Source organism: Alligator sinensis, unplaced genomic scaffold (genome assembly GCF_000455745.1).
Source record: "Alligator sinensis unplaced genomic scaffold, ASM45574v1 scaffold768_5, whole genome shotgun sequence".
Lineage (NCBI taxonomy): Eukaryota > Metazoa > Chordata > Crocodylia > Alligatoridae > Alligator > Alligator sinensis.
In genome coordinates, this window is record NW_005841991.1 from 1,235,901 (window position 1) to 1,242,483 (window position 6,583).

Below are 6,583 nucleotides of genomic sequence, written 5' to 3' on the forward strand. Positions count from 1 at the left end.
TTACATTCTCACTGACATCCTGTTACACCTTTACCTTCATTTGTTCCTTGGAGTCTCAGAACAGCACAGACTTCTTATGCTTAAAGAAGGGCGATTGTGCCCGAAAGCTTGCACTAATTACTCGGTTAGTCTAAAAAAAAGATATCATATCACATCTACCCAAAGAACCTTGCCTAGCATTAAATAAACACTTCTCTTTAATTTTGGAAAGCAATCTAAAGTACTGTAAGCTTTGGGCAAAGACCAAGATAAAAACCTCTCCTGGAAGACTGCAAAATACATATTACTTCTTAGAATTTAAGAGTTCTTTCCGAGTGTTAGAATTTAAGAGTTCTTTCTGACAGCCTTTGACACTGTCTCTCACCCCATTCTCATTAATAAATTGAGCAACTGTGGCATTGATGCCTACACAGTTGGATGGGTCAGAAATTGGCTGATGTGGCGCATCCAGAGAGTAGTGGTGGACGGGTCATACTCGACCTGGCAGGATGTGAACAGTGGGGTCCCCAAGGGCTCGGTCCTTGGGCCTACACTGTTCAACGTCTTCATCAGCGACTTGGACGAGGGGGTGGAAAACACGTTGTCCAAGTTTGCCGAGGACACCAAGATGTGGGGAGTGGTAGGCATGCTTGAAGGGAGAGAGAGGCTGCAATTAGACTTAGACTACAGAAGTGTGCGGATGGTAATAGGATGGGCTTCAATGTAGATAAATGCAGGGTGCTGCACCTGGGGAGAAGGAATCCACAGCATACATACAAGCTGGGGAGCTCCCCCCTTGAGAGCACAGAGGCGGAAAGGGATCTTGGAGTCATTATGGACTCCAAGATGAACATGAGCTGCCAATGCCAGACCACAGCCAGCAAGCCAACCGCACCTTGTCGTGCATCCAAAGATGCATCTCAAGCCGGTCCAGAGAGGTGATACTCCCCCTCTACACAACATTGGTCTGGCCTCAATTGGAGTACTGTGTTCAGTCCTGGGCGTCGCACTTTAAGAAGGATGTGGCCTGCCTTGAGAGGGTTCAGAGGAGGGCCACCTGCTTGGTTGGAGGGCAACAGGGCAGGCCCTATGAGGAGAGGCTGAGGGACCTGAATCTGTTCAGCCTCAGCAAGCGGAGGCTGAGGGGGGATTTGGTGGCTGCCTACAAACTCGTTAAGTGAGATCAGCAGCAAACAGGAAGGGTCCTATTCCCCCCAGCAACACCGGGGGTGACGAGGAACAATGGCCAGAAGCTGCTGGAGAATAAGTTCAGGTTAGAGATTAGGAGGCACTATTTCACTGTCAGGGTAGCTAGGATCTGGAACCAATTTCCTAGGGAAGTGATCCTCGCTCCTACCTTGGGTAAATGAAAAAAGAGGTTGGATGAACTCCTGTCTAGGGTCGTGTGATCCCAGCGTGTGATCCAACCAGTAGCGGGGGGTTAGACTAGATGATCTATTCAGGTCCCTTCTGACCCCTAACTACTATGAAACTATGTGTTCCTTAAAGTGTGTGTGTGTGTTAGACACACAAACACTCATAATAAAGTTTCAAAATTAGGTAATTTGCACTTGCCTTACTATGGAGGCAGAAAGACAAAGAGAGACAAAGGAAAAAAGAGCTGTGACCTAACATGGCAGGATCTACTCCTTCCTCCCAGAACAATTTGCCACATCTGAAGTCAAACATTCAGATCTCAAATTTAAAAGCTAGTAGGGCTGGAAACCAGAGCATGATGTGAGTGCATGTCCAAGGTCTAAGTCACTTTTGAAAGTGGGACTTAAAGGGTAAAATTTTAATGCTGTCCTTTTTTGTTCATAATGTTTTTGTTGCTATTAGTAAAGAATATATATTAGTTTTAAGATAAATTGCACATAAGAATTAAAAAGCGAATTAAAAAAAAAAGACAGAAAATATTCACAGTATAAACCAATGGTAAGTCTACAGCTTGAATACTGAATGCAGTCTGGGACCTCCTGCTACCTCCAAAAGGAAATAGTAGAAGTAGAAGAGGGCAATAAGAGTGATTGGGACTTTAGAGTGGTTGCCATATGAAAAAAGTGTAGATAAACTAGGACTTTTCAGCCTACAAAAAAAACGACTAAGGGGAACTATGATTGACTCCAAGATGAACATGAACCGCCAATGCCAGACCACAGCCAGCAAGCCCGGCCATACCTTGTCATGCATCCAAAGGTGAAACTCAATCCGGTCCAGAGAGGTGATACTCTCCCTCTATGTGACTTTGGTCAGGCCACAGTTAGAGTACTGCGTCCAGTACTGGGTGTCATACTTGAAAAGGGATGTGGCCAGCCTGGAGAGGGTTCAGAGGAGGGCCACCCACTTGGTGAGAGGGCAGCAGGACAGGCCCTACGAGGAGAGACTGAAGGACCTGAACCTGTTCAGCCTCAGCAAGAGGAGGCTGAGGGGGGACCTGGTGGCTGCCTACAAGCTCATCAGGGGAGATCAACAGCAAATAGGTAGAGCTCTTTTCTCCCCAGCACCACCTGGGGTGATGAGAAACAATGGGAATAAGCTGATGGAGAATAGGTTTAGGTTAGAGATCAGAAGGCAATATTTTACAGTTAGGGTGGCCAAAATCTGGAACCAACTTCCCAGGGAAGTGGTCCTCGCCCCTACCTTGGGCAAATTCAAGAGGAGGTTGGACAATCACCTGTCTGGCATCTTGTGAACCCAGCATTCATTCCTGCCTGTGGCAGGGGGTCAGGCTAGAGCATCCCTGCCTGTGGCAGGGGGTCAGGCTAGATGATCTGTTCAGGTCCCTCCTGACCCTAGCTACTATGAAACTATGATAGAGATCTATAAAATAATGGCTGGCATAGACAAAGTAAATAGGGATTTTTACTATTTATTCTCTCATAGATTAGAATTTGGGTATATAAGGAAAATAGGAAGCAGATTTAGAAAAAACAGAAAGTTTTTTTCACGTAGCGTGCAATTAAACTTGTGGAACTTATTGCCACAAGATGCTCTGGAGGCTGATAATTCAATCAAGTTCAAAACAGGATTGCACAAATTCATGCAGGATAGGTCCATCAGCAAGTATTAAACATGTTAGTAGAGCTGCAGCCTCCACTTAGGATGTCCTAATCCTCTAAATGCTGGAAACTTTACAAGGGTTTTCAACTGGGAGTATGCATACCCCTGGGTGTACTTTGGAAAGCCCCAGGCGGTACGCGGCAGCAGCACAGAGAAGCTGGCAGCAGTTCTAGCTTCGCTGCTGCGTGGAGCCCCCGCTCGTTGACCAGCTGCCAGGGGTACCCCAACCAAAAAAAGGTTGAAAACCCCTGCTTTAAGAGAAGGCCAAGGGACACGTCAACCTGGATACCCCTGAATAAATACTCTCCTGTTTGCTATTGAGCAGAAAGAGATAGCTATATTAGTCTGTAGTCAGGCAGAAAGAAGGTTATTGAGAGTTATAGGACACTGGGCTAAATGTACCCAGTATGGGCCAACTTAGATAGTCTAACCCCAGTCTAGCATGTTTTATGTCCTACCAAATGAGAGAAACTTAGACTATATAAAGCCTGATTAAAAGATGCATAATACAAACTGTTAGATATGCAGAAGCAAGGAATTTTTTGGGTGATATCTTTTATTGGAACAACTGCATGGTTGGGATAAAGTTATACAAGCTTTCGAATATAAAGCATTCTTCATCATGTTTCTGACAAAAAACTACATTCACTTTTTTGTCATGGAAAGTGGGTATTTTTTTTTATAACAATAGAAATTTAAAAGATTGGACAGACATTACTTACTTCACTATACCCTGTTATGGTTGCACAATCAACTTCACTACTTTATTTCTCAAAGCTGCATTAATACTTGTTTATTTAATTGTGAGATTTTGTTTAATTAGTCCATACCCTGCCAAATGTATAAGCAATACTAAAAAATACAGCATTTAAAATTCTAATTAAGAATATTAAGATTGTTAAATATACTTTAGACCTAAGGGAATATTTCTGTTCTCTCTTCTTGGTACAAGTCTGCATTAAAGAAAGATCAGCCAGTCATCTGGGTATGCAGTTGTGCTTATTATCAACATGTTGCAATTCACTTCTATACAAATATTTAGCAGGAAAGGTTACATTATGTGCTTGTGGCTGAAAGTCAGGAACTGGTTTAATGGAAAGTTTACAAAAGGAAAAAAAAAAAAATGTCCAGCTCTAAAGTTGTTAAATTTGAAATTTTTTTTTTTGCAAGCTTAATACCTCAGCACTGAGAGATGGAATTTATTCTGACATTAAAATACATGCTGTAAGTTAAAATACACGCTATAAAATGTATTTCAAAGAATGTCTCATCCACAGAGACACAAAAATATTCATCAAAATATAATAGGTACACTTTCTATAAAACAGACATCATGTCTTACAACAAGGATTTCAAACTTATGGCCAACAGGTGTTTTAGAGGGGCTGGGAAAGCAGGGGCAGGGCTCACTCAAAGTTCTGGGCACTGGCACGTGACACCACTTACCCACTATGTTCAGATCCAGTCTGAGAAACCCCACAGTTCAGATCCAGGGAGCAGGATGAGTTTGAGATGACTCAGTTGATGAGCAGCTATGGCAGAGCACGTAGCAATTTCTTTTGAGCAAACATCAGCTTCTGCTGAATCTGTATTCAGGTTTTGGATTCCCCACCCCCCCTGTCCTCCCCAACTTGGTCTCCAGCCCTTAGAGTTTCTAGGAAAATCTCTTAAGTGAAAACAATATAAACCAGTCATGCCTGAGATTTTTGGCCTGCAGGCTAGATGAGTGGTGCCAGGTCTGTCCATGGACCAGATCCAGTCTGTGGGTCCAATGCAACTGTGCAAGAACGGTCCACCTGGGCCTCCCTCCCTCCCAATGCAGCTGCCTTAGGTCTTGGCCAGGCCATTTGTGCATGGCTGGATCAGGCCTCAATCCCTTTGAACAGGACTGATCCTGCTGGGGCTGATCCAGCTACATAGGGCTTGGAAATTTGGTGGGGGGAGGGGAGAAGTGGGGAGTGGTGGCAGTGTTAATTGTGACCCCCCTGCCAGATTTCCAGACCTGTGGGGAGACCCACAGGCCAAATTACATGGTCCATGGGCCATATCTGGCCCACAGGCCAGGAGTTGAGCACCCGAGTATAAAACAAAAGATGTATTGTCTTCCTAGGTCTGCCATTAGGGCAACTAGTAGGTCCCAGAAATGCTCAAGAAGGTTTTGTATATATAGTCTACCTGTCAAACCTGACATACCACAGTAAAAAGTAGTAAAGGTGAGAGTGTGAAGGTCTTCATCTTCACAGTCATGAACACAGTCTTCATCTACCCTAGATGAAGACTGTGTTATGCCACCTCAAGAAAGGGGTGGGTTCACATGGGAGCCATCAATGACAAAAGTCCTCAAACAGGGGGGCAGATGAAGGCCTCTACTTATCACTCTGTTTGAGTGAAGCCTAATTCAGGAGAAAAAATATGAGAAATGCCCACCTCAGCAAAGGCTGTGTGTTCTTTTCCCATTCCAGGTGATGATTTTTGGGGGAAGTAACAGTTAATTTATTATTTATGGGGACATACAGCATTCATGTAGGGGGAAGCTATCATGTTATTTGGTATTAACTTTGTGGGGGATAGATTTCAATAAGCAAGAAATCAGAGTTTTCAGGACAAGAACAATATTCTTTATTTAGATTGTCTGAAGTCCCATTTTAAGAGCAATGTGTTCATCATGTTATTGAAACTAAGAATCTGCCCCATGACATTAAATTTCACAAAACTTGGTTATCTTGCCATATAAATCTCTAACAGCAACTTCTGCAGCTCTGAACATTGTCAGTGGGAACCCTATTTCCCATGCAGTTAGTGACACCAAACCCATCTATTGAAGCTAGGTAGTAGAAACAATATCTGTTTTAAGTCAGCAGTTGCAGGGACAAGCAGTAGAGATGCAGTAGTACTTCTGTTTCAGTGGGAATCATTGGCAGGGCCCCTCTCATTGTGGCCCTGATAAGAGGCCAGGAAAATTTGGGAAGGACCAAAAGAACTGGGAATGTAGTAGCAGAGGGGAAGAAATGTTGTGTACGAGCATTCATTTTAAAAGCTTTTACCTTTACAGACGAGACCAGTATTCAGATGGAAGGTGATAATATGATGAGCAAGAGAGACAGTAATTTGTTATACAGTATGGTGCAGAGAAAACACAAGCTTATGGATAGACTAGTGGTCTGGAATCACTAGACCTGGGTTCCTGTGTCTGTTAGGCTGCTGTTCTACAACGGGATCTTGGGCATATATTTCCTCTGTTTCCCACCCACTTTTTCAAGGTAACACTAGCACAGACAAGTAAGTAATGGTTGGAGAGGCAAGGATTTTTTAGGGTCGTAGCTTTTATTTCTCTACTGAAAATAGTCCACACATTTGAAAGAGCTATCCAAACATCAAAAAGAAACCCCCTATGACTGCACATGCTGGTCATCACCTTCCACCCCATGCTGGAACGGATCAGAAGAACTCCCAAACAATTACAGCCTATACCTGACAAAGATCATAGATTCATAGATGTTGGGACCGGAAGGGACCTCAATAGATCATCGAGTCCGACCCCCTG